At 44.3% G+C, this 27,156-nt stretch overlaps 1 protein-coding gene across 1 annotated transcript in view; it reads left to right on the top strand.

Annotated features, from left to right (window-relative positions):
- Nucleotides 1–27,156, top strand: part of RTN1 (reticulon 1) — a 279,807-nt gene that overhangs the window by 220,928 nt on the left and 31,723 nt on the right. The gene's annotated exons all lie outside the window — the stretch shown is intronic.

Below are 27,156 nucleotides of genomic sequence, written 5' to 3' on the forward strand. Positions count from 1 at the left end.
GACCAAAGTTGGTTCATTTTGAAAGTGAAAATGTACGATGGGACTAGAAAAGGAAGTTCAATAGCCAGTAGCCAATGGCTGCCCTTGCGTCGTATTTTGTCAGACGAACGGTTTTCCCGATAGAAATTGATTCCGTTGGACAGATTTGAAACATGTTTTATTTCTAGGTCCATCTGAATTTTTGAAGAAAGAAGTCTGATGAAGCCCACACACGATCGTAATATCCGACGGAATTATTCCATCTGACCTTTTCTGCCGGAAAGTCCAGTCTTGTGTACATGGCAAAAGAGTTTTTTTCCCTACCAAGTGGGTCTCTTGAATACCACGTTAGTGTTTATTGTTTATAAGTTTATTGTAATGCCGCGTACACACGAGCTGACTTTTCAACATCCAAAGTCCGACGGACTGATTCCGTCAGACTATTCGATCGTGTGTGGGCTGCAACGGACTTTTGATTCGCCAAAGTCTGACGGACTTTAGAATATGGAACATGCTTCAAATTTTTCCGACGGAACTCCGCCGGACCCGGTCCCTTCGAAAAATTTGCTCGTATGTATGCTATTCCGACGGACTAAAACCGACGCGAGGGCAGCTATTGGCTACTGGCTATGAACTTCCTTATTCGAGTCGAGTCGTACGTCATCACGTTCGAATCCGTCGGAGTTTAGTGTGATTGTGTGTGGCCAAGTCCGCTCAGTCGAAAAGTCCGTCAGAACTCTGTCGGAACTCCGGCAGAACTCCGGCAGAACTCCTTCGGAAGTCTGTCGGACATAAGTCCTCTCGTGTGTACGGGGCTTTAGGGTAATAAGGAGGTTCGTGTGAGGGGAGTATTTAGGCAGGGCATTGCTATCTGTGCTCTTCACCAATATCTACAAGTACTGATCTCTTAAAAAAAACATTTCATACACCAAACCCTATCATATATCTCTACTTGCACCCACATTTTGACAAAGCTATTCACTATTTTAAAAGGGACCTTGCCATTGGCATTTAGGCAGAATGCCACTTGGCTTGGGAACAGAAGGTATGTCTATAGATTATACCTGAAACAACAACATAGAGGCTGTAGATCCCTGATTAAAGTGCAATCTCCTGCTTGCCTGCGATAGAGCTGTCATGCATTTCCGTCTGTAGTGACAATAGTACAGAACAAATATTCCACATGTAATGCTGACTACATCTAAGGATTTCTGTGTATTATAGAGTGGAAATGAAACAAGCATACCAGGTTCATGATGGGATTTATTGCCCTGTAAGCTTTTTCTTCAAAGACACAAAGATGTAGCTGGACTTCGATCTTGGAAGAAAGATGTCAGGTGGTGATCAATAGAGAATACTGATGATATGCGTCCTGAACAAGCAGCTTTCAGAGTTAATGGAGAATAGCTGATGCAATGTAACATAGGAAAAACCCTTTATGGCTTCCATTACTCCCAGTGGAAGAAAGTGCAGTTCACATGAGATAAAGAAGCTGTTGTTAATATATGCATCTTCTGAAATTAACACTTCAATGCCTCACTTGTAAGGAGAGTATATTTATAATATCCTCATCATGTGGAACAGAGCGACATTTTAAATTCAGCGTTATTGGAGGTAACATAAAGGTATGCATGTAGTGAATCTGTGGCCAGGCTGTAGATCAGAGGTATAACTAGAACCTTCAGGGCCTCGGTGCAAGAAACCATGACCTGTGGTCCCGGTGCCCTTTCCACCAATCCCGAGGAGCTTTATTACAGTCCCACAGCAGGCCCCCTTCCTGCTGTCTTGGGTAGGTTTGCCACCTTTACTTCAAACCCAAACAGTTTAATGGAGCACAGACATTTTTTGTCTTTAGTATACACTATACATATATTTTGATTACATTTAGAGTCCACAGAGTTTCCCCTTTATATCTGAATCTACAGAGTACCCCTTTACATCTGAATCTGCAGAGTCCCCCTTTACATCTGAATCTGCAGAGTTCCTCTTACATTAAATAACATTTTTAATCATATGGATTTAATCACAAGAGTCCCCTCTTACATCAAAGTCCAGAGAGTTTTCCACTTACATCTGAATCCACAGGAGTTCCCTTTTACATCAGAACTTGCAGAGTTCCCCTTTATCTGAACTTGCAGAGTTCCCCTTGTTCTGAACTTGCAGAGTTCCCCTTGTTCTGAACTTGCAGAGTTTCCCTTTACATCTAAACTCACAGAGAATAATGAAGGGAATCTGGTTACAAAGGATGGAGAGATGGCAAAGGTATTGAATTTATTTTTCTCCTCAGTCTTCACGAGGTAAATGGGGGGCTTCAGTAACCAAAACTGCAAGGTTTATCATTATGACATGTCACAGGAAGTACCCTCATGGCTAACAGAGGATAGAATTAGGAATAGACTTTAAAAACGTAACATTAATAAGTCTTGCACCCAAGGGTCCTTAAGGAACTCAGTCAAGTAATTGCCAGACCATTGTTCCTCATTTTTATGAACAGTCTACTGACTGGAATGATACCAGCTGATTGGAGAAAATCCAATGTAGCATCAATATTTAAAAAAAAACAAGAGATATCCCTGGGGAACTACAGATGAATTAGGGCGGAGACTGGGGGCCAGACCTTCTCGTCCCCATCAGTGGCTGACCTCACAAATGCACTTTTGGAAGAATGGTCAAACATTCCCATAGACACACTCCTAAACCTTGTGGACAGCCTTCCCAGAAGAGTTGAAGCTGTTATAGCTGCAAAGGGTAGGCCAAGTCAATATTGAACTCTGACTGAGACTGGAATGCCATTAAAGTTCATGTGTGGGTGATCCCTGAAGAATTGGTCAGGGTTGCATTCTCGAGGGCACTGTTCCAAGCTCGGAAACTGATCCTAATGGGATGGAAATCCGCATTGCCGCCCACTAGCACCTCTTGGATAACACACATGAGAAACACCCTTATTATGGAAAAATACATTTATCAACATAGGGGATGCCTGGGCAGGTTTGAACGTATATGGGCAAGTTGGTTAGATATGCCAGGTCTAAGCCCTAATGAACTTGTGATGTCCCGGCTTCTACAGTGTCCCTAGGGGGACATAGTAACCCTATAGTAATAGTCCCTATAGTAACCTACAATACCCAGAAAGGTTCTAACTTCCTTATTGCTAAAACAGAAGTGGTTGAATCCCTAATTGTCCAACATATTTTGGGTTGGTGTTTTTTTTAATTTAAGGTTTGAAATAGGACATAAGAGTATGACATGACAAAACATGGTCGATGAAATCCAAATATGAACAGTAATAAAACCACAACAGGTATCAATGGATATCAATGAAATAAAAGACAAGGTTCCATCACTACAATATAAAGTATCTGTAAACTAAGTTATTTTTTCTGTATCTATTATATATATATATACTTTGATCAGTAAATGTTAATTTGGGTTTAAATTAATATAACAATGTTGTTTATGTTCAATCCGATGTATACATGTTGTAAAACATTTGTGATTGTATGTGAAATGCAAAATCTCATGTATGTTTAATATGTTTCAAAATTATAAAAATGTATTGTACTCGAAAAATAAGAGACCCAAGGTGTCGAGGGAGGGTTGGGTTGCTGTTAAACCTGCTTCCTTTATGCATATCAGGACAACCTGTATTGTGGGGAGAAATGACTCTCCCAGTCAGTGTTAAAGACCATTACATTATGTAGGTAGACCACTGAGAAGTGTTGATGAGGCCTAAAGATCTCTAACATCATTACCTGGAATATAGCAGGAGCTCCCATAGGCCAAAAGGCATTGAAACATGCTGGAAAGAACTCTGTGCAACACCTACCAGTTTCCCCTATTCAGGTCGTAGATGGTTATGAGTATAAGGAGTGTGTCAACCCTTGGCATGGGGTAAACATAAAACTTGAAAACCTCATAAAATTTTCTGAAGTTGTTTCAGAACCTTAATGAACCTTTAGATTTGGAAACCAGCACTATTCATAGCTCACAATTGTCCCTGATTTTGAGAGACTGTCCCTGATTTGGAACAAAGTCCCTCTGTCCCTTTTTCCTCCTCATTTGGCCCTCATTTTGGTCTGATCTATATAGTTTTATATAAAATGCACTCTTTATCTTTCATATAGTGTTTCCCAGTGCTAAACCTTTTATCCAGTTAGTAAATTGCTGCATTTGTAAATTTCAACAGCCAGTATAAAGGAATAGTAGTAGTAAAAAAAAGTACTTTGTGTGTTTATCTAATTTCTTTTTGTATAATTTTCATTTAAGGCGGTGTTTAGGGATGGTGTCCTATGCCTACATACTTATAGGTGTCCCTCGTTCCCATCTCAAAAAGTTGGGAGGTATGACTATTGTATTGCACCATTCAGTTTTGACCTCTTCAGTTACCCCAAGGTTTGTCACTCTCTGTACCTCCTCGGCTGCTGCCTGTCTGTGGGCCTCTGGAATATGAAAGGGCTTAAGCTGAGCCCAAGCCTTGGGGTCTGTGATAATGCCCTATTTAATTATACGTATCTGTGCAGCCTGGCAATTCTCAGAGAACTTGGTTTTCGCTGCCCAAATGATCTTACCTCCTGCTTCTAGTATATGGACAGGGACATAGGGCTTAATCAACCTCCCACAGGATTTCCTCTTCCTTTTGGAGGCCTACCTCAAATGAGTGGGAGAGCTTCTCTATTCTTCCAGGCTATAATTCAATTTACATGATAGATCTTCTTCTGCCTATCTGGCTACACCTTGTAGTTTACTGCCCTAACCCGTTCCAGTATTTCATAGGGTCCTTGCCATTTAGTTAGGAACTTCTTTCCACTGTGGGACATAGAACCCCCAGCTGGACAGACCTATTGTATGCTGGACTCTGGACTTCCCGAGCCTGTTGTTTAGTAATTGTGTCTGGCATGATATGGTCTACCACACTCTTGCATGAAGTAGTCTTATTCTTCCATGTTTCCTTCACAGTATCTAGCAGCCCTCAGGGATCATGTCCATACAACAGTCCAAAGGGCAAAAACCCTTTATATACTAATATATGTATTGTCAGGGGCAGGAGCGGACTGACAACTCATGGGGCCCCTGGGCAATAGGAGATTATGGGGCCCCTGGGTAATAGGAGAAGATTATGGGGCCCCTGGGTAATAGGAGAAGATTATGGGGCCCCTGGGAAATAGGAGATTATGGGGCCCCCAGGCAATAGATTATGTGGCTACACAGTATACACACACACATACAGTATAGACACACAATATACACACACTGAAAAGGTACTGGAGAGGCAGGGCAGCTATAATCTTGGGATTTTTTTTAAAACACAGATTTTTACATACTGTCGCTGGTTTTATTGAGGCTGGCAACCCTGATGGGGCCCCTTAGTGGCATGGGGCCCTTAGGCAGTGCCCGAGTGCCCGAATGGTCAGTCCGCCCCTGGTCAGGGGTTAGCTCAATGGGGATCACCTTCCCTGGGAAAAAGGTAGTCCGAACGGCAGGTTTTCTTAAAATCTGACTGGTAGCCAGTTTTATTTTAAAAGTTTACATGAAAATGAAACAAACAAAAACAGAAAAGAAATCCTTGCCATACAGGCACTAACTAAACAATGCAGGTTCCTAACTCACAGGCGAATGGCTTCTCCCAGTCACCCACAAAACAAAGATAATGCAAACCTTTTCTTTCTCTCACAAAGCAAACTTCGCATAATTAGCTCTCTCGGGTTTTGGCTTCCTGAGTCCCAGGCCAAGACCAAAGTTTTGCTCCAGTCCTGCTTTATTTATACCACCTGCTGGTGGACACAAGTGGACTGTAAAATCTGGTCCGGAACCAACCCTGCTAAGGTGGCTGGTAAATGAAAAAATTGTGCACTGTGTCAGAATGACGACACAGTACTAAGTGACACATATGTGAGCCCTGGGAAATAATTAACCAGAATAGTATAATCGTAAATTAAGCATAATTTATTGAAAACACCAATTGTTAAAATGACAGCAATTCAACACCTAACACTGTAAATAAACATAGAGGCCTGGGGACAAGGACAAACGACAAACACAAACATATGAGGCATCGCCGCGAATGTTAAAGCAAGAACAATAATTATGTTCATGTAACTAGTAAAAAAATGTAAAGTGTCGCCTATGGGGATTTTTAAGTACTGAAGTTTGGCACCATTCCACAAGCATGTGCAGTTTTGAAGCGTGACATGTTAGCTATCTATCTTTCACATTATGCAAAAAAAAACTGGGCTAACTTTACTGTTCTCTCTTTTTTTTTTTTTAAGTATGAAACATTTGAACAATTGCTGAACAAATACTGTGCAAGATAAAAAGTTGCAACGACTGCCATTCTCTAGGGTCTCTGATAAAAAAGCATATATAATGTTTGAGGGATCTATGTAATTTTGTAGCAAAAAAAGAATTGGCCTGGTAAGCAAGTGTTTAAAGAGGAAGTAAACCCTGATGAGTTTACTTCCTCTTTCATTCCCTGCAAAGGCAAAGCATAATGGACTACTATGCATCGCATAGTAGCCCATTATGTGTCACTTACCTGACACAGGAGCCAGCGAAGTCGCCGCTGTCCCCTGTAGTCCGCCGCATCCATCTTGTTGGTGGGGTCTCGCAGCTCCGCCGCTGACATTCGGCGAAGCCGCGATGACGTCACTCCCGCGCATGCGCACGGGAGCCGACACGCGCGGCAGCTCCGTCGCTGAGAATGCTCAGTGCGCCTGCGCGCCGCTGTCTACCTATAGGTTTAGGAGATATTTATTGGACCTACAGGTAAGCAATCTAGGCTTACCTGTAGGTCATAGTGGTTTGTAAGGGTTTACAACCACTTTAAGGAGCACAGAGAGTAAACAGTTGACCCTGTGAGAAGTAAATCTCCTCTGTGACCCCTAAGTTGTTTACCTCTTTGATCCTATGCCCATCCAAAGGCGGCTGGTGCTCAAAATGTTTTTGGGGGGAGGGCACAACAAACTGAAAAATTAAACTGTTGGTAATGCAGGACTGTAAATAACCATTTATAAGGTGATTATCATTACTGCTAGATAAAGCTGTGCCCATCAATTGCAGCCTCACTGTGCCCACAATTGCAGCCTCACTGTGCCCACAATTGCAGCCTTACTGTGCCCATCAAATGTAGCCTCACTGTGCCCATCAATTGAAACCTCACTGTATACCTCAATTGCAGCCTCGCTGTGCCCATCAATTGCAGGCTCACTGTGCCCATCAATTGCAGCATCACTGTGCCCACAATTGCAGCCTCACTGTGCCCATCAAATGTAGCCTCACTGTACCCATCAATTGCAGCCTCACTGTATCCCTCAATTGCAGCCTCACTGTGCTCGTCAATTGTAGCCTCACTGTGCCCATCAATTGTAGCCTCACTGTGCCCATCAAATGTAGCCTCACTATGCCAATCAATTGCAGCCTCACTGTGCCCATCAATTGCAGCCTCACTTTGCCCATTATGAGGGTTCCCCACTCCCCAGTAAAGCAGCACATCAGCAATGCCAATGGTAGCCCACTGCACTAGCTCTAAGTAGTTATGGTGCACCCTATTCATGGTGACATGCCATTTAATTTTTGCCATTGAACACCATTGGCTGCATCTCCTTTTTCAGGTGGGGTGGACGGAGGTGGTAAAACTTCAGCTCAACTGCCTGCTTGTAGTGCTCCACCCAGCTGTGTGAATGAGCCCCTAAGATCTTCTTTACAAGTGTGGTCTCATATCTGGGCATTCCTCTCTAGGGGTCCACACACTGACGGACTCCCTTTCCATCCCACATTACTTTTTATCTCTTTTAAATGTTCAGCAGCTCAGTACATTCTCTGCAGTCTTTTAAGCTGGCCGTAGAATAGCTGATTCTTTTTTTATTTCATTCCTACTACGCCCCTTAAATGAGAACAGAAAATGTACTGAGCTGCTGAACAGTTGAAAGAGATAAAAAGTAATGTGAGATGGAAAGGGTGTCAATCAGTGATTGGAATGGTCAGATCTGACACAGGAGGCTGCAGGATGTGAGCATGTGAAAACACAAAACAGCAGAAAGTGAAGGAGGGGGGAGTAGGGGGACGAGCGGTGTGATTGGGAAGATGCAGTTTTTTTTTTCAGCTGAAACTTCCAGCTCAGGCCCTCTGCTCCCTGCTCACCACTATCGCTCTGTGGAAGCAAAGCTCTCACTTGTAAACACAGAAGCTGGACTTTTGTGTTTACAAGTGACAGCTTGGCTCCCTCAGATCTGATCTCCTGAGTGGCTCCCACTGAGTGAGAGTTCCTGCACCTAATCTATGAGAAAAAAAAGCCTTGGGAAGATTTATATTACACGGAGAGAGGGGGAAGTAAAGTTGGGACCCTTTCACACATGCGGACCTGTCAGTTTTTTAGACAGACCTGCACAGACGCTCCATACAGTTCTATGGAGTGACGGATGTCAGTGGTGACATGTCTGCTGACATCCAATCCGCTTAATTCAGACAGATAGAAACCCTATTTTCAATCCTTCTGGCGGATCAAATCAGTTTTCATCCGATCCCCCATAGAGGAGAGCGGAGATCTGACAGGTCCATCTCTGCACATTGAGCAGAGATAGACTTGTCATCCGCCGGCATAGCAAACGGAATCCATCAAAAACAGACAGCCCCTTGTGAAAGGTGCTGCTGTAGCAAGTGTCGGGACAGTGAAAATAGAATACCAGGTGCCTCTTCTGCCCCCCAGTCCTGGCCCTGCATGTATTGTATCATGATTTATTTGTGTGTTTCCAGTGATCCCTCTGTGTGCACTGCTAGCTGCTGAGTCAATCACAGAGAGATGGATGGAGGACATGCACTGTTGCCTCTGCCTGATGCACGAACCTATCGCTCCCTGTCTGCCCTGAGCCTGCCACCATTCTTCTGCTGATTCCCTCAGCACTTACTTGCTGAAGGAGACAGGTAGTGTGCCAAGGCATTCCTCTACCAGCAGCACAGGGACTGAGACTGCCGGGACATTAATCTTACTATTGGCAAATATGGCCAGTGTAATTCCACATAGCAGCGGAAATAGAGAAAATAGTCCCTTTAGCTACAGTCTCCCCAGCCCTCTGGATGAACTAATGCCCCCACCCCCTCAGCCCAGGGGTCCCCCCTTGTCACCCCTGGATAGAGCAGTGGATGGATGGCCACCTACCTGTTTTCAGGCTGGCAGCAATCGCCCTGGGCACTCCACTGTCCAATAATCTATGTGTTCTCTGAGCTCAGTAGCAACAACAGGCAGGGAGGTATATAGGAGTGTCTTCCACCACCATGGGACTGGACAAGTCGACCAGCGAAACCGGAAGTGAAGTGGTTTCTTTAAAAGCACCGCCCTATGTCCTCCATGGCTCCGCCAATCAAATATCACCACACAAAGAATAATTGTACAGTGGGAGTGTTCGGGCGCACGGCTCTGCGCCCCAAGGAAACTCTAAAGGCAGTCAATCAAGCTTCCCAGCTGCAATCACATGATCACAGAAACATCATGCTTCTTATAGACACCTGCGTGTCTGACGTCCGCACACACTTAAATTAACTTTTTTTTTTAAAATCACAAGCTTTGGAGGGGCGTCCCCCTGCGTCCCCTATTGATGGGCCGCCGGGTCGCCAGTGAACCCATCCTTCTCTTTGATCCTGCCCTTCTCTATACATCTGTAGCACCAGTACTCCTGAAGAGTACGCGCTATGTCTGTAAAAAAAAAATTTCTCCAAGACTATAGTTGAGTCTTGGGGTTAATTGTGGGTGCGTTGTCTCACTGTGTATTCCAGGAGAGGGTGCTGAAGTCACGTGGTTCTGAGTTCCGGTCCAGAAGTATGTTCTGACTCCATGGTCCTCCTGACCAGCCCCCAGAGGCCCTCATGGCCTGGGGTGCGGATCCATCCGTTTCTGAGTCTCGGAACTGGCTAGTCCGAGGCACAGTAACTGGAAGGAGGATTCTAAAGTGGTCCGGTGCTGTCTCGGGTTTTGGAGAGGCCCAGCAACTCGTCATGCAACCAGGGGAGGACTCTTCGGAAGATGGCCATGCACGAGGCTGGCTGCTCGGTAAGAGCCTGGATGTTGAGCTGTATGGACACTAATTGAATCCACATTTCTTATGGTATCGCTGGACCGGCTGCAAGATACTGGTACCGCAAGAAGGTTCCTATTTCTATCCATCTGTTACAACTAAGTTCCTGTGAGAGACTTTCTGTGTTCACCTAAAAGTTTGCAACCAAGTCTGTGGCAGAGACTTTGCTAAGTTTGATTCTTGTGTCAGCTGCTAAGTCCATAAACCAGGATTTATCCGACAGCGGAAATATCCAGTTGCGAGTGGCTTCTCCCTGGATTACTTAGAGAGAGACATTTATTAAGTGTCAGCAGTTTCAAAGTGTCTGAGCTTCCATACCTACAGTGCCTTGCGAAAGTATTCGGTCCCCTTGAACTTTTCAACCTTTTGCCACATTTCAGGCTTCAAACATAAAGATATAAAAAATTTTATTTTTTGTGAAAAATCACCAACAAGTGGGACACAATTGTGAAGTGGAACGAAATCTATTGGATTTTTGAAACTTTTTTAACTAATAAAAAAATGAAAAGTGGGGCGTGCAAAATTATTCGGCCCCCTTGCGTTAATACTTTGTAGAGCCACCTTTTGCTGCAATTACAGCTGCAAGTCGCTTGGGGCATGTCTCTATCAGTTTTGCACATCGAGAGACTGAAATTCTTGCCCATTCTTCCTTGCAAAACAGCTCGAGCTCAGTGAGGTTGGATGGAGAGCATTTGTGAACAGCAGTTTTCAGCTCTTTCCACAGATTCTCGATTGGATTCAGGTCTGGACTTTGACTTGGCCATTCTAACACCTGGATACGTTTATTTGTGAACCATTCCTTTGTAGATTTTGCTGTATGTTTGGGATCATTGTCTTGTTGGAAGATAAATCTCCGTCCCAGTTTCAGGTCTTTTGCAGACTCCAACAGGATTTCATCCAGAATGGTCCTGTATTTGGCTGCATCCATCTTCCCCTCAATTTTAACCATCTTCCCTGTCCCTGCTGAAGAAAAGCAGGCCCAAACCATGATGCTGCCACCACCATGTTTGACAGTGGGGATGGTGTGTTGAGGGTGATGAGCTGTGTTGCTTTTACGCCAAACATATCATTTTGCATTGTGGGCAAAAAGTTCGATTTTGGTTTCATCTGACCAGAGCACCTTCTTCCACATGTTTGGTGTGTCTCCCAGGTGGCTTGTGGCAAACTTTAGACGAGACTTTTTATGGATATCTTTGAGAAATGGCTTTCTTCTTGCCACTCTTCCATAAAGGCCAGATTTGTGCAGTGTACGACTGATTGTTGTCCTATGGACAGACTCTCCCACCATAGCTGTAGTTCTCTGCAGTTCATCCAGAGTGATCATGGGCCTCTTGGCTGCATCTCTGATCAGTCTTCTCATTGTCTAAGCTGAAAGTTTAGAGGGACGGCCAGGTCTTGGTAGATTTGCAGTGGTCTGATACTCCTTCCATTTCAAAATGATCACTTGCACAGTGCTCCTTGGGATGTTTAAAGCTTGGGAAATCTTTTTGTATCCAAATCCGGCTTTAAACTTCTCCACAACAGTATTACGGACCTGCCTGGTGTGTTCCTTGGTCTTCATGATGCTCTCTGCACTTTCAACAGAACCCTGAGACTATCACAGAGCAGGTGCATTTATACAGAGACTTGATTACACACAGGTGGATTCTATTTATCACCATCAGTCATTTAGGACAACATTGGATCATTCAGAGTTCCTCGCTGAACTTCTGGAGTGAGTTTGCTGCACTGAAAGTAAAGGGGCCGAATAATTTTGCACGCACCACTTTTCAGTTTTTTATTTGCTAAAAAAAGTTTAAAATATCCAATATATTTCGTTCCACTTCACAATTGTGTCCCACTTGTTGGTGATTCTTCACAAAAAATTAAAATTTTAGATCTTTATGTTTGAAGCCTGAAATGTGGCAAAAGGTTGAAAAGTTCAAGGGGGCCGAATACTTTCGCAAGGCACTGTATACCCTCTATTCCCAACTGAGAGACTGTGTTTCTGTTCAACATAAAAATTCCAAAAAGGAATTCAGGTGTGGGTCTCTGCAGTTATTGGGCCATCAACCTCGGAAACCCTTGACAAGAACGACGAGTTACAAGGCGGTGGAGGTAAATGGTAAGCCCAAGAAAACCAGCCGCTCCTAATATGTTCAACACCTCACAGTTCTCCTCTTATCTCTCGCATCCACCCTTAATTTAAGTGCTGTGGCATTATGTAATTCTGTGGCTCTTCCATGTACTGTAAGGATGGGAGCTAAAGGCTCCTGAAGCACATTCACAACCACCTGACTTACGTACAGTGGGGAAAATAGTTATTTGATCCCCTGCAGATTTTGCCCACTTACAAAGAAACGAAGGGCCCATAATGTTTATCATAGGTGTATTTTAAATGATAGAGACAGAATATCAACCAAAAATCCAAAAATAACACATAAAACAAATGCTATAAATTAAGTTGCAGTTCAGTGAGTAAAATTAAGTATTTGATCCTCAAGCAAAACATGACTTAGTACTTGGTGGAGAAACCCTTCTTGGCAGACAGAGGTAAGATGTTTCATGTAGTTGGTGACCAGGTTTGCAAACATCTCAAGAGGGATTTTGGTCCACTCTTCTTTACAGATCTTATCTAATTCCTTAAGGTGTCTTGGCTGTCTCGTGGCAACTCAAAATTTCAGCTCCCTAAATATTCTATAGGATTAAGGTCTGGAGACTATGCCACCCCATCACCTTAAAGTCCTTCTTCTTGAGCCACTCCTTTGTTGCCTTGGTGGTATGTTTTGGGTCATTGTCATGCTGGAAGACCCATCCATGACCCATCTTCATTGTTCTGGCTAAGGGAAGAAGGTTCTCATCCAAGATTTTACAATGCGTGGCCCCATCAATTGGCCCCTCAATGTGGCATAGTCGGCCTGTACCTTTAGTAGAGAAACAGCCCCAAGGCATCATGTTTCCACCTCCATGGTTGACTGTAGAGATGGTGTTCTTAGGGTCATAGTCAGCATTTTCTTCCTCCAAACATAAGAAGTCGAGTTAATGCCAAACAGCTCAATTTTGGTCTCATCTAACCAAAGCACTTTCTCACAATCCACCTCTGAATCAATTAGATGTTCATTGGCATAACTGTACATGTGCCTTCTTAAGGAGGGGGACTCCCCATTATTGGAGGAAGAAAAATGCTGATTATGACCCTAGGAACACCATTCCTACAGTCAAGCACGGAAGTGGAAACATTATGCTTCAGGGCTGTTTCTCTGCTACAGACCGACTTTGCCACATTGAGGGGCAAATGGATGGGGCCATGTATAGTAAAATCTTGGATGAGAACCTCCTTCCCAAGGCAACAAAGGAATGGCTCAAGAAGAAGCACATTAAGGTCATGGAGTGGCCTAGCCAGTCTCCAAATCCTAATTATATAGAAAATGTTCGGAGGGAGCTGAAACTTTGAGTTGCCAAGAGAAATACAAGAAACCTTAAGGATTTAGAGAAGATCTGTAAAGGAGAGTGGACCTCTTCTACCTCTGTGCTTGCCAACAAGGGTTTCTCCACCAAGTCATGTTTTGCTTGGGGATCAAATACTTATTTTATGCACTGAACTGCAACTCCATTTATAACATTTGTATTCTTTGAATTTTTTGGTTGATATTCTGTGTCTATCATTTAAAATACACCTATGATAACAATTATACACCCTTCATTTCTTTGTAAGTGGGCAAACATACAAAATCTGCTGGCATATTTTACTGTGGAAATTGAAACTGTTGGTAAATATGCCAATCTCTTGAAAGAAGATTTGATTTTCCTTGTTGGTATTTATTTATATTGTGGATACTGTAATGGAGAATGAAACTACATTGGGTTTTCCTTATTGGTATTGCAAATTGTACTTGGAAAACTCAAAAAAAATCATTGAAAAGAACCTTGTGCTGCAGCCATCATTTAACCACGCTGATCACGTGAGGGAGCAGGGTGACCCCTCGATCTGATAACTTCAGTTGTGTACCCAATACACCCTTCCCAACTTTGCCACACCTAGATCTTGCAGGATCACTGCTTTTTATTTGTTATAATCCTGAGCATTCTCTGAGGTCACATCAATGTACAGTATGTATTTCGGGAGTCTCCCGATACCATGGCATGTGAAGCACTGATCAACTTTAGGCCATGCCTGCCTTTCTGCAGTTTTCTTGAAAGTACAAGGCTTCTACATTATTTCCGAATGTCATTCTTTGTAGAAGGTTCCCCATTGTGACTGTATGGGCGTCACCAGGGAAAACACAAGTCCAGGCAGGCATCTGTTAAGACTTGTCAGTTTCCCTTTGCTACCTGGGCTAAGGCAGTCATCTGAACCTTAGTTGCCAAGGGACAAAGCAGTAACCTAAGCCTCAAAGCTTGCCATCTGGGCAACCAATGATTTACATTGCTTGCTGATTTGTATTGTCATGTTGCTGCTGGGCAGCCAACAGTATATGGGTTTTTTGCTAATGTGCATGGGCCTGTTGCTGCTTTGTATTGGCCTGTTCGGCAGCATTATCTTGCAGCACTGCCTTTACCAAGGCCTCAATACTGCAGATTCAGAATGTACCCAGCAGTGTATTGTGCTGACAAACACTTTTCCCATTTTTATTTTTTTCAATCCCATTTGCACTTTGGCACAATGTAATGTTCACCACAAAATAACTCACTTTTCAGCGGGAGTCAAAAGTGAGGGCTTCCTGCCCATGTTTATTCTTCACTGTTAGCCCTTGTACACACGGTCAGATATTCCGACGGAAAATTTCGGATCGGACCGTGTTGTCGGATAATCCGACTTTGTGTGGGCTCCATCGGACTGTTTCAGTCGGAATATCCGACAGACAAAGTTTTAGAGCTGGGCTCTAAAACTTTCCGACAACATGATCCGATCGGACTTTGTCCGATTGTGTGTAGAGAATTCCGATCAAAGTGCCACGCATGCTCAGATCAAATTCCTAGACCAAAGCTATTGGCTACTAGCCTGAACGTAGTCCCATCGTAACGAAATAACGTCATCACGTTAGGTACGATCGGATTTTCCAACAACTGTGTCCGATCGTGTGTATGCAACACAAGTTTCGGACAAAATCCGTCGGACAAAATCCGACGGATTTTGTTGTTGGAATGTCCGACCGTGTGTACACGGTCATACACTAGGCAATTCAGTACAAAACAAAACATTCAGCCCTCTGTCTAGCTCTGGCAGTTTGGGTCTGCTTAGACCTGAAAGCTGTTCCAGCACAGACTTCATACAGTTTCATTTTCTATGAGCTCATTTATACTAGTATAACCCTCTGAAGAAAGTCTGTGGTGGATTGCTTTTCAGAGTACAATTGAGAGGCAGCTTGAAGGTGATATGTTGCTCTACACTGCCTGTTTTTACTTTCAAAGACTCGCAGCACCAGCATTGCATGCGCTTGCAGGGTGAATGCAGTGTGTCCCTATTCACTTGCATGGATCGTGTTTGATTGTGGTACTGCCCACAGAACATGACATGGGGTATCATTTTTGCTTTGGCATGTGTACAACCCTATCCTGTTGTTTTTGCAGCTTAAGAGGGGTGGTCTGGGGGTCCAGCTTCTCACTCACCTGCTATGCAGGATGGAGATGGAGGAAATTCTTGATTTTCACTGCAATAAAGTGGTCTAGTAGGCCATGGTGCTTGAACGTACTCAGATTCAGACTCTCTGTGGGACCTTCGTGCAGGCCTTTTGTTCCAAGGGCAGGTCCTTCATATTGCTTCTTGGTCACTGGCTTTAATAGCATGGTTGCACAAGCCCAGGTCCTAAGGGGCAGGACAGTATTCAGTCATCCCTACCCTGGAAAGTTGACTTCTCACAAAGCCTATCATCGCATCTGATAGGCCTATTTTGGGTGGTGCGAGACCAAGAAATGTCATCCTTGGAAATACTCTGTGGGACACATCCTGTCTATCCTCTAGTTTGGTCTAAAACATATTCTTTTATCTAATTATCTAACTTCACTTGCAAGTGTCCTTTTTTGTTTAGGTTTTACCATGTGGATGTTCAAGCCCCCTTTGATGCCCGTTTAGGGTGTATGGGGCCACAAGCTGTTGTCTGAGTTGCATTGAGACTTTTTTGACAACTTTGTTATGTGGGCCTGTTGGAATTCAACTGTGTTACCCAACCTCTCAGTTGGGCTGTTTTTGGATTTTCCATGGTTAAAGCATAACTCCACATTTGTTGAGAAAAAACATTCCCCCTTGGGTGATATATGTACATTGCAAGGATTTTAACAAACTTCGTTGCAGATTCCTACCTTTTGTTATTCTAAGGAAATCCCTGTGTGTTTCTCTGTGTCCAAGTGGGAAAGTGAATCTAATGGGAGTGATATCATAATTATCAATCAGCTGCAGGGCACTAATGAGGAAATCTGCTGGGCCTGCATCCCTTTAGACATGTTCCTATTGGGAGTATCTCACCAAAAACTACATTTTTGTTTGAGGGAATGCCTGAAATCTGGCTTGTATCTTAGTGTAGACTTCTGGGAAAATCGGTGAGACAATCACACAAGCAGGAAATGATTTTTCTGAGGGGCGATCTGTACACATTCTGTGTACACAACACCTCCAGGTAGCCATATTGTATTGCATTTTCAGAAAATTACAGCAATTGAAAAGGAAAGGTAATTTTTAATAACATTCAATTACAATATGACTTTTGTCGCAATTGTATATGCTATATTATATTTTCTTTATTTGCTATTTTTTTTCCCCCCACAAAAGTGGAGTTACCCTTTAACCGGTTCCCGACTGGCGCACGCCGATGTACGTCAGCAGAATGGCACAACTGGGCAAATGGGCTTACCTGTACGTCCCTTTAAATTTTCCGCCGTGCCATCTCGTGCGCGCCACCGGTGGATACCCGCGATCGCCTCACAGAGAGGAAGAACGGGGAGATGCTAATGTAAACAAGCATCTCCCCGTTCTGCCTAGTGACAGTGTCACTGATCTCTGCTCCCTGTGATTGGGAGCAGAGATCAGTGACGTGTCACACACAGCCACGTCCCCCCACAGTTAGAATCACTCCCCAGGACATGCTTAACCCTTACACTGCCCCTAGTGGTTAACCCCTTCACTGCCTGTGTCATTTACACAGGAATCAGTGCATTTGTATAGCACTGATTGCTGTATAAATGACAATGGTCCCAAAAATGTGTCAAAAGTGTCTGATGGGTCCGCCATAATGTCGCAGTCACAATAAAAATCGCTGACCGCCGCCATTACTAGTAAAAAAATATATATATATTAATAAAAATGCCATAAAACTAGCCCCTATTTTGTAAACGTTATAACTTTTGTGCAAACCAATCAATAACCACTTATTGCGATTTTTTTTTACCAAAAATATGTAGGAGAATACGTATCAGCCTAAACTGATGAAAAAAATTTTTTTTTATATATTTTTGGGGGATATTTATTATAGCATAATGTAAAAAATAATGTGTTTTTTTCAAAATTGTCGCTCTTTTTTTGTTTATAGCACAAAAAATAAAATCCGCAGGGGTGATCAAATACCACCTAAAGAAAGCTCTATTTGTGGGAAAAAAAAGATGTCAATTTTGTTTGGGAGCCACGTCAAACAACCGCGCAATTGTCAGTTAAAGCAACGCAGTGCCGAATCGCAAAAAATGCTCTGGTCTTTGGCCAGCAAAATGGTCTGGGGCTTAAGTGGTTAAAGACTAAAAATCTTGTGTCCTTTACTATGCAAAAAAACAGGATTTTTAACTAACCAGTAAAATCAGTTGTTTTATTTTAAAGCGGAGGTCCACCCTAAAGTGGACCTTCCGCTCATCGGAACCCTCCCCCCCTCCGGCGCCACAATTGGCACCTTTCAGGGGGGAGGGGGGTGCAAATACCTGTACAGTACAGGTATCTGCACCCACTTCCGGGATAGCTCTCTGCGGAAAGGGGCGTAGATTACGCCCCTTTCCGCAAGTGCCCCGCTGCCTGCTGGGAAACACACAGATCCCAGAGGCAGCGGGGACCGTCCTTATTGCGCAGCGCGACTCGCGCATGCGCAGTAGGGAACCGGGAAATTAAGCCGAAAGGCTCCATTTCCTGATTCCCATACCCAAGATGGCAGCGGCAACACCCGAGAGACGATCTAGAGATCAGCTTTGGGTGCCGACATCGCGGGCGCGCTGGACAGGTAAGTGTCACTATTTTAAGTCAGCAGCTGCAGTATTTGTAGCTGCTGGCTTTAAAAAAAAAAAAAACGCGGACTCCCGCTTTAAGTAGAGGACACAGGTCTATCCCCTTTGTTCTTCATGATCTGCCTATTGCTTGCTTTAGAACTGAGGTCAGCAAGGATTGGGAGAAGGTAAATAGGGAATGTCACTGCAACATACTTTTTTTTTCAATCCAATCAGCTGAGGATATGCTGCACATAACCCATGGTTAAAGAATAAAGATAATTGGAGTTTTACCTAAACTGAAAAGTGCAAAATCTGGTGCAGCTCTGCATAGAAACCAATCAGTTTCCAGGTTCTTTTTGTCAAAGACTAATTGAACAAGCTGAAGTTAGAAGCAGATTGGCTACCATGCACAGCTGCACCAGATTTTGCACTCTCCAAGTTTAGTAAATCAACTTGAATGTGTCCTGTACTGTACTCCAAGAAAGTTTTTTGTTTTTTTTCCTGGTAAGTCAAAAATGCTATTTTTTTTATATTCGAGTTGCCACCAGAGCAGGGATAAAGAGGAATTTCCAATGGGGACACTTGTTCCTATGATCGCTTTCCAAGGTGGGGGTTTCCTTTACATTGGAAATGTCTCCTCTCACTTGGTAAAGTTGGAGTAAACTCCCATGGATGACCTTCACCTAGGTAAGGATGAGCTCCGGCATGTTTGCACAGCCCACATGCAGAACCTGCCAGGAAGTCGGCACTGCGCTGTGCTAATCACAGGCAGTGAGACATTGTCCCCACTGTGCGGCTGCAGAGATCAGGAAATGTCTCACTGCTTCTGATTAGTGCAGCGCAGTGCCGACTTCCTGGCCGTCTCTGCACGGGGGCTTAGGGTTGCCACATCATCCCTTTAATCCAGGACACATATTAATTACACAGGTTCTGAGGCTGATTTAATGCAGATAAGGCACCAAGTGAGTATAATTACCACCTTAATCAGCCAAAGAGCCTGTGTAATGAATGTGTGTCCTGGATTAAAGGGATGATGTGGCAACCCTATGTGGGCTGTGCGAACCCCCCGGAGCTCATCCTTACCTATAGGTAAGCCTTACTATAGGCTTACCTATAGGTACAGGTGCACATTAAGGAGATATTTACTTTTGATGCAGCTGGTGACATCACCGGCACATACTGTGCCATTCCTTCAAAGTCCTGTGCCCTGAATGGCGGCTTGCGCGCGCTTGTGTGAGAATGATGTTATTGTGGCTGCAGCCGCTCACACAGCCGAACCTGGAAGATAGACTGGGTGAAGATGGAAGTGCTTTCAGCAGTCACAGTGCGCCACTAGAGGGCTTCATTCTAAGGTACGTCTCACATAATGTACTAGTATGCAGTGCATACTAGCACATTATGGCTTTACCTTGCAGAATTTAAAAACAAAAAAAAAACTGCAGTTTACTACCGCATTAAGTCTACAGGACAGGAATGAAAGAGAAATCTCCCTAATGAGACACCGATGGCAAAAGCAGTTTAACCCTCGCCTACTCTATCCAAAATAAAAACTGAAAATTGTATCCTACGTACCGTAATTTTCCTTTCCTGGTGCCAGTACATGGCAGCATACCTGTGATAGAGCTCTGCCTCTACTCTGCCTTCAGGACTAGTAAATAGCATAAATTAAAAGGCATAGCCCCTCCCCCAACATTCTTCATAATATAGAATACCTATTGTGACGGAACCGATCCCACACTCTGATTGAGTGCTTCCGTCTATACCGCTTACTAAGTCCTGCAACACAAGTCCAATGGATCTGGCTATAGGAACCCCCAAGAGACTAGACGACACCAGCCTTGGAGGACATCAGGAATGACCTTTATTTGAGATCTCACACAAAATATATATACAGCGGGGTGACTAAAACCTAACCTAATTAGCATGAGCTAATTATCTATTCAACACTCAGACTAGTTTGACTGAAGGGATAAGACATTTCGGCACCTAGCTCACAATTTAATAAACATTACTATAAACATAAACAAAGGATTAATTAGCACAAACAACAACGTTTGGAATGTCCTTACAAGCCAGACTAGACTCATTTACACAAGAGACAGGTGTCTGGAGTTAATGACATTAGCATCTGACAGTGTGTGTCCCAACAGCATGAGACAACACACATTATATATACATATATACAGCATTGAATCTGACTAGCACAGATTATAGTGGGGTTCTCATTCACCCTGTGCCCCTTAAAATAGAGGGCCCATAATCGATCAGCAAGAGGCTCGCACTCAGTCGTCTCAAAAAGCCTGTGTCCCAGCTAGGTCTGTCACACCTATATTATGCTGGGAGCTTATGCTGCCATGGTTTGGCACCAGGAAAGGAAAATTATGGTAAGTATGATACAATTTTCAGTTTTCCTGGTGCCTCCATGGTAGCATACCTGTGATAAATAACTAGCTCACACGGGTGAGTTTAATGCTTTAATGAAAAATTTTAATCAGATACAGACATGGCAGTACAAAGTGCTCTTCTCCCGAACTCTACAGTCGTAAGCGCTCCGGGATCAACACGATAATGTTTAAGGAACGTGTGTCGAGAAGACCAAGTGCCGGCCCTGCATACTGTTTCCAAAGAAACATTTCCCCTCGCTGCCCAAGAAGCTGATACCGCTCTTGTTGAATGAGCATTCACCTGAGCCGGAGGTTCCAAGTTCTTCATCCTGTATGCTTTCTGAATTAATTTGACAACCCAGGATGCCAAGATTCTGGTAGAAGCTTCCTTTCCTCTATTCTTACCCCATGGGATGAGGAGTAATCTTTCAGAATTCCTGAAACATGCTGTGGCTTCCAAGGAGGCCCTGAGGACTTTGGATAAGTCTAACTCGTGACAGGAGTTTGATTCTGAGTCCATGAAAACTGGCAACGCCCATGGTTCTGGCAGATTTGCCATTGAGGTGACCTTAGGCGTAAACCCTCTGAGAGGGTGAAGTTCTACCCTATCTGGGAAAAAGGATATATGTTCATCCCCAATGCCCAGAGAGTGGAGTTCTGAAATCCTCCTGCCGGATGTAATAGCCAACAGAAAAGTTGTCTTTAAAATTAAGTTCCAAATTGAGACCTCTTCAACCGGCACAAATGGATGATGGATAGGACTTCCAATATTAGAGGAAGATCCCACTTTTAGAAGGAACGTCTGGATAGAGGACGCATCTTCAATACTCCCCTGGGGATCATAACAACTAGAGGGTCTTCTGTCTTCTGCGGACACTTGTACCTTGAGGGAACTCTGGCTGAGCTCCAAATCGAGACCAGTTTGCAGAAAACTCAGAACATCAGAAGTAGAAGGAGAGATAGGATCAAATCCTTTCCTGTGGCTTAGGACAAGAACTTGTCCAAAATCCTTACAAAGATTGTGTTGGTTGTAGGTTTTCTGGCTTTCAACAGGGTGGATATTACCTCTCGAGAACAGCCTAACAATTCAAACCTCCTCCTTTCAAACTCCATACACGAAGATCCAGCTTCTGTCGGTCTGGATGGGCCAAGCTGCCCTGGGTCAACAACTGTGGGAAGGAAAGAATTCTGATCGGGGGATCCACACTGAGGTGCATGGCTAGTGGAACCCAAAGTCTCTTCGGCCAATAGGGTAGCACTGCCAGGACTTGGACTGGTTCACTCAGGAGTCTGAGGAGAAACCTCAATATGAGTGGGCGAGGAGGAAAGGCATAAGCTGTCTCGAAGGACCAAGGACAAGATAACGCATCTACTCCCTCCGTTTGTGGATGTGGAAGGCGAGAGAAGAATCTCCTGAGTTTGGAGTTCTCCTGCGTAGCAAATAGATCCACCTGTGGGGTCTGCCATAGATTGGAGATCTGGTTGAACACATGGGGATGGAGAGAGCACTCGCTGTTATCCCCAAACCTCCTAGATAAGACATCTGCCACTGTGTTCATCTTGCCTGGGAGATATATTGCCCTGAGGTCTACCAGGTTCCTCTCTGCCCAGAGCATTACAAGTTCCACTTCCCTCTTACTGTGGATGCCCCCTTGCTTCTGAAGGTACGAGACTGCAGCCTTGTTGTCCAAACGCAGAAGTACTCTCTGTTCCCTGACCTGAGATGCAAAAGAGGTTAAGGCTAGAAATGCTGCCCGCATATCTAGGATGTTGGAAACTATCCCTCTGCTGGGAAAGGACCATCTTTGCCGAATCCAGAATTCTCTGCAATGGGCACCCTACCCCTGGCCACTCGCAGCTGAAGTAATTGTGGTCCATGAGTGGGAACCCAAATGATGGGACCGGGAGAGATTCTCTGGATTCGTCCACCAGTGCAGACTCCTGCTCATTAGCATTGTTAAACGGATTGTCTGGGAAAGATGTTGCAGTTTCCATCGTATTAAGAATCCCGTCTGGAAGTGTCTCAGGTGCCAATGAGACCATGGAACTAGAGGTATGCATGAGGACATCGTGCCAATAAGGCTCAGACACTGTGAGGCTGATAGATGGGACCTCTGTATGGTCTTGAATACCTTCTGAATGATGCCCTCCATCTTCATTTGGGGTAAAGAGACTGTGCCTAGGTGCGTATTGAACATTGCTCCTAGGTAGATCATCTTTTGTGTTGGAACTAATTGGCTCTTTCGATGGTTCACCAACCACCCCAACTCTGACAACGACTGAAGAAGGATCTCTCTGTGGGCTATAAGCTGGCTTGGGTTGTTTGACAGCAAGAGGATATCGTCCAGGTAGTGATAAATTCTTAATCCCCTTTCTCTCAGAGGGGCCAAAACAGATATCAACACTTTTGTGAACACCCGAGGGGAGGTGCACAGCCCGATGGGCAGAGCCTGAAATTGCAGGTGGACATGAGCCACTGTGAACCTGCACCTGGTATTTTCGGAAGGATGGTAGAATAGGGACGTGGAGGTAAGCATCCTGTAGGTCTATCGATATTAACCAATCTCCTGGTTGTATGGTTTGGATGATCGTTTGGAGCGACTCCATCTTGAAGGTTGTTGGATGTATCAATTTAGCTTTTTCGGATCTATTATAGGTCTCCAGTCGCCTGTTTTTTCTGCACCAGGAAAAGGGTGGTATAAAAACATGTAAATCGCTCCGATGGGGGAAAAGGTACTGCTGCCACTTGATGCTGCAGAGACTCCATAAATTGGTTTAGGGCCAGTGATTTCTGTGGGGAGCCCGGTAATTGTGTTTCTTTGAAAGACGTGTGAGGAGGCTGCTGAGAGAAAGTCCCGAAGTGACCGTAACAGATCGTTGATAGGACCCATTGGTCTTGACACTTGTTCTTTCTGGCTCCCAAAAAAGAAGTCTGGGTGCCTCTCCACAATTTCTTGTTGTTCCTAAAGGGACGAGACTGCCTGAAGTCTCTAGAATTTGATTGCCGGAATCGGGATAAATAGGCCTCTGTTCTCTGGACCTTCCTCTCATGAGGAAGTAAGCCAGATTTGCCATCTTTTACTCTGGAGATTGCTTTATCGAGCTTCTCACCAAAGATTTTCCATCAAAGGGAATCTTGCACCAATTCTGCTTTGATGCTAGATTCGCTGTCCCTAACCGAGTGCAGCATTGAATTGGCTGAACAACGGATTGTGTCAATCGCAGCTTCTCCTACGAAATCCGCCGCCAACTTAAGCTCCTCCAGAGCTTTGATTATGTCATCTTTAGGAACATCTTGGTGCAGGGCTGTCTCAACATTTTCCGTCCAAGACCTGGCATTGGAAACAGATGTCAGAGCAATGGCTGGTCTGCAAGCTGCCCCTGCCGCTAGATAGCTCCTCTTGAGGTCTATGTCAATATGTCTATCTAGGAGATCTTTGAAAGACGTTAAATCCTATATTGGCAATGTTAAATTTTTTGCAAGATGCACTACAGCCACATCAACCACAGGCATTGAACTTAAGGACTGAGAATCCGACTCTGCCAGTGCTTGGATAAGTGTGCTAGAGAAAACTTTTTACTAGTTTTGTTCCACTCATCCTCTATGATCTCCCTGATCTCCCCCATTAATGGGAAGAAGATTTGCTTTCTCTTGAGGAATTGGAAATAGGTTTTTGATTTTGATTTTTGAGGAGGTTCTTCCGGGTTTTCCCAGGAAATGGCACTCCTCACCGTTTGTACAAAGGGTTGAACCAGGGAAAAATTTAAACCAGATGGTTCAGTATCATCTGAGGACTCCTCGGATGAATCTACCTGTGGAATTTGTTTAGCTGTTTTTCCTCATGGAGGCAAAGGAGTACTAACAGCTGATGGACCCAGAATGTCGGGGTCTAAATCCAATACTTGGGCAGCTTGTGAAACTGGGTGAGCGCGAATCATGGCCGTCAGTTCAGAAAGAGAGCCTTTCGTGGTTTGTTTGAGTAGGTCAACCACCTGTTGGCCTTCTAATTCCCAGTTAGCTGTGTAGTCCCTGAGACAGTCTCTGCAGACTTACCAGGGAGTGGAACCGCGCCACAGGCCCTGCATTTTTTTCTTGACGCCCGCGTTGGAGGCGAAGGCGAATGCAAATGGCGACATCTATGAGATCCTGATGTTCTAGAACATTTACGGTGAGAAGAGCATGAGCTCCGCTCAGGACTATCGTCATTGTCATGGCGCCTTGAGGACTTCCTGGACCGCTTTGCAGGAACAGGGCTGAAACAAACAAAGTTTGTTTGTCAGTGGCGCACTTTTTTTTTTTTAAATACTCGCGTACAGGTGGTCCACATACCTATTGGATGCAAGAGGATCTTGACTGTGACACAAATGGCTCATGGCGGAATGAGCAGGAGGATCAGCTGAGGAAATACAGAAAGGAAAACAAAAATAGGACCCCAAAGAGCAGCCTAACAAAATCTACAATGTCAGCGTAATAAAAGAAAAATAGTAACGCATACCTATATGCTGAAAAAGGCACCTGTAATTAAATGGTCCTGGCAACATAAATCAGAATGGCATGTTTTTTCCCTTAGGAAAGATGGCAGCCGCGGCCTTGCCACTCAATGCGCCTGTGCACATGCACCAGGGGCACCGGATCTCTCACTGCCATCTGTGTAGCAACGTATCCTGGGCCGCGCCTCCGCACAGGGACCCGAGACACACACCAACCCTTTCCCCACCGCTTTTTCAGCGAGTGGGGAGAAAGAAAAACACCCCAGGAGGCCACAGGAGAACCGTAGCAACCCAGGCTATATCCGAGTAGAAAAAAAAGAGGTAAAAATGACAAAGCCTGGGTCGCGCATGCCGGGAATAAAAGCATCTTAAAGGGGACAAATTTTACTAACATACAATACACCTCTACTACTGCTCATTTCTGCTACTCTTTATTTTTTTAAAAAGGAGGAAAATACCTGTAATCAAAACCTAACCACACTCCTCTGATCCAAAGGAACAAAGGTCTAACCTGACCAAAGGGACCAAAAAGGACCTTATCCTCCGGCTGCCTCCACCAATTATTTATCTGTTCTTGAATTGCCAGCAGACTGCATTCCTATGAGGAAACTCTGCAAGACCCTAAAACATCCACAGAAGGGGACCCCAGTCTTATCAGCGCTAACAGCGGCCCAAGAACAGGGACTGCGCACGGGAGAGGCTTAACCCGGAAGATGCTGTCAACGGCAGAAGTATGGACATACTGCTACTCTTCACCAGTCAAGAGATATGAGGGAAAAAAGGAGAATGTTGGGGAGGGGCTATGCCTTTTAATGTATGCTATTCACTAGTCCTGAAGGCGGAGTAGAGGCGGAGCCCTATCACAAGTATGCTGCCATGGAGGCATCAAGAAAAAAAGTTTTGACTGGTGTTTGGGCCCCCTCTGGGTAAATCTACCCTTGCTATTTATCCTGGTACCATTGTCATCAGGAAAGAAAATGAGTGTGAGTGCAAAATGTGTCACTTAAACAGAAGTAGAGAGGTTATCTTAATTGGGACACAACTTCCAATGATAACTCCCAATGGTGGAATTTCCCCTAATTTTGGGTAGATTTCCAGTTACTTCCTGTTGTGTCCTAGGGATGGGAAGAGAAGAGGTAATATCACTAATGAGAGTGTAGATAGTAATACAATTGTACTTCCTGTTGTGTCCATAGGGATGGGAAGTTCAGGGGAATATCAATAATGAGGGTGTAGACAGTAATACAATCGTACTTCCTGTTGTGTCCCTACGGATGGGAAGTGCAGGGGAATACAAATAATGAGGGTGTAGACAGTAATACAATCGTACTTCCTGTTGTGTCCCTACGGATGAGAAGTGCAGTTAAATAACAATAATGAGGGTGTAGACAGTAATACATTCGTACTTCCTGTTGTCTCCCTAGGAATGGAAAGTGCAGGGGAATACCAATAATGAGGGTGTAGACAGGAATACAATCGTACTTCATGTTGTGTCCCTACGGATGGGAAATGCAGGGGAATACCAATAGTGAGGGTGTAGACAGTAATACAATCATACTTCCTGTTGTGTCCCTAGGGATGGGAAGTGCAGGGGAATACCAATAATGAGGGTGTATACAGGAATTCAATCATACTTCCTCTTGTGTCCGTAGGGATGGGAAGTGCAGAGGAATACCAATAATGAAGGTGTAGACAGGAATACAATCGTACTTCCTGTTGTGTCCCTAGGGATGGGAAGTGCAGGGGAATATCAATAATGAGGGTGCAGACAGTAATACAGTCATACTTCGTGTTGTGTCCCTAGGGATGGGAAGTGCAGGGTAATACAAATTGTGAGGTTGTAGACAGTAATACAATCGTACTTCCTGTTGTGTCCCTAGGGATGGGAAGTGCAGGGGAATACCAATAATGAGGGTGTAGACAGTAATACAATCGTACTTCCTCTTGTGTCCATAGGGATGAGAAGTGCAGGGGAATACCAATAATGAGGGTGTAGACAGAAGTGCAGGGGAATACGAATAGTGAGGTTGTAGACAGTAATACAATCTTACTTCCTGTTTTGTCCCTAGGGATGGAAAGTG

The sequence above is a fragment of the Lithobates pipiens genome, unplaced genomic scaffold (genome assembly GCF_037356315.1).
Source record: "Lithobates pipiens isolate NorthernLeopardFrog02 unplaced genomic scaffold, aLitPip1_a1.2 Scaffold_30, whole genome shotgun sequence".
Lineage (NCBI taxonomy): Eukaryota > Metazoa > Chordata > Amphibia > Anura > Ranidae > Lithobates > Lithobates pipiens.